Source organism: Crocodylus porosus, unplaced genomic scaffold (genome assembly GCF_001723895.1).
Source record: "Crocodylus porosus isolate Cpor-Errol unplaced genomic scaffold, CroPor_comp1, whole genome shotgun sequence".
Lineage (NCBI taxonomy): Eukaryota > Metazoa > Chordata > Crocodylia > Crocodylidae > Crocodylus > Crocodylus porosus.
In genome coordinates this window covers 72,491,926-72,493,461 of record NW_017728886.1, presented here as the reverse complement: position 1 = coordinate 72,493,461, position 1,536 = coordinate 72,491,926, and the positions used below count along the sequence as shown (strand labels likewise).

Here is a 1,536-nt window from a genome sequence, read left to right as displayed (position 1 = left end):
CCCTACGAGGAGAGGCTATGGGACCTGAACCTGTTCAACCTCCACAAGAGAAGGCTGAGGGGGGATCTGGTGGACATCTATAAACTTGCCAAGGGGGACCACTGGGAAATGGGAGACACCCTGTTCCCCTGAGCACTACCAGGAGTAACTAGGAATAACGACCATAAGTTGACTGAGTGTAGATTCAGGCTGGACATCAGGAAGCACTACTTCACTGTCAGGGCAGCTAGGATCTAGACCCAACTTCCAAGGGAAGTGGTGCTTGTTCCTACCCTGGGGGTCTTCAAAAGGAGGGCAGATAATCACCTTGCTGAGGTCATTTGACCCCAGCACTCTTTCCTGCCCATGGCAGGGAGTTGGACTTGATGATCTGCTCAGGTCCCTTCCGACCCTACCAACTATGAAACTATGAATGAGAGGGCATGGGGTCCATAAGAAAAATTCTTTAAGATGTGTTCCATCTGAGGCTAGTTTGGTTCTGGTGTTAAGATGTGACTTTTGTGGGATGGAGGGAAGGGAATTGCAAACTGTGATCAACTGTGATGCAAACTGTGATTTTTGCATTGGGGTAAAGGGTAGGGATGAAAACTTATTAATTTTTTTTATAGACACACCAGCCCTCATATATATCCAAGCTCAGTGAAGTGAAGTGAAGTGAGAACTCCTCATAATTTCAGTAAAGTAGTAAAAAATTACTTGTTATATGACCTACTCTCACTTAGGCAGCCTACTCTCACTTAGGCAGCCTTAAAAATAGTTTTCAGACAATGCTATATAAAAGAAAGAATAAGCACGGGAACTTGCAATCCAGGAATAATCTTCAGGAGTCATACCTTTGTGAAATCAAAGTTAGTTCTGAGAAAAATGAGCTCCATTTAAGCAAAGAGTATTTGAAAGCAGAAAAGATATATGTTTCTTTCAAAACACAATTGTCCCTGTTAAGTGTCAATTTTCACATTGTTCAGTACAGTGACTATCAAGTGGGTGCTGATTTTTGGGACTTTTGAAAAATATATTAAATACTAGGAAAACAGAATGATTTTGAACAGATTAAAATGGTATATACAGGGCATGTCTACAGGAGATGTTGACTACACACTAGCCAAATAATACTGCGCAGTAACACATCACAGCATGGACAATGTTAATTTGCTACCATGCAGCATTATTAGGCTACTGTGCAGTAGCATCACTTAAAAGACATTTGCTCGTGCTACTGCACAGTATCTCTGGTTACTGTGCATTTATTTAGAACTTACAAGTACTAAATAAACATGCAGTAACAACTGCACAGTAGCATTTCATACAGAAACAGCCACAGAGGGGACAAATTCTTGCTAGTGTGAGCCGGTGACCTTCCAAAGCCATCCGCCATGTTCTCTAAAACTGAAGTCAGTGGAGATATTGCAGACTTACATTGATATGACTTAGTTTATAATGCTATCTTATCTTTATTGAACAAAATAGTATTACAGGGAAAGTCTGAGTAAAAATGGAAGGTTCATTTGACTTCTTGGCATTACATTAAAAAAAAAA

At 40.6% G+C, this 1,536-nt stretch overlaps 1 protein-coding gene across 3 annotated transcripts in view; it reads left to right on the top strand.

Moving 5' to 3' along the window:
• The window catches only part of GADL1 (glutamate decarboxylase like 1), a 127,331-nt gene that overhangs the window by 52,214 nt on the left and 73,581 nt on the right, over positions 1 to 1,536 (top strand). The gene's annotated exons all lie outside the window — the stretch shown is intronic.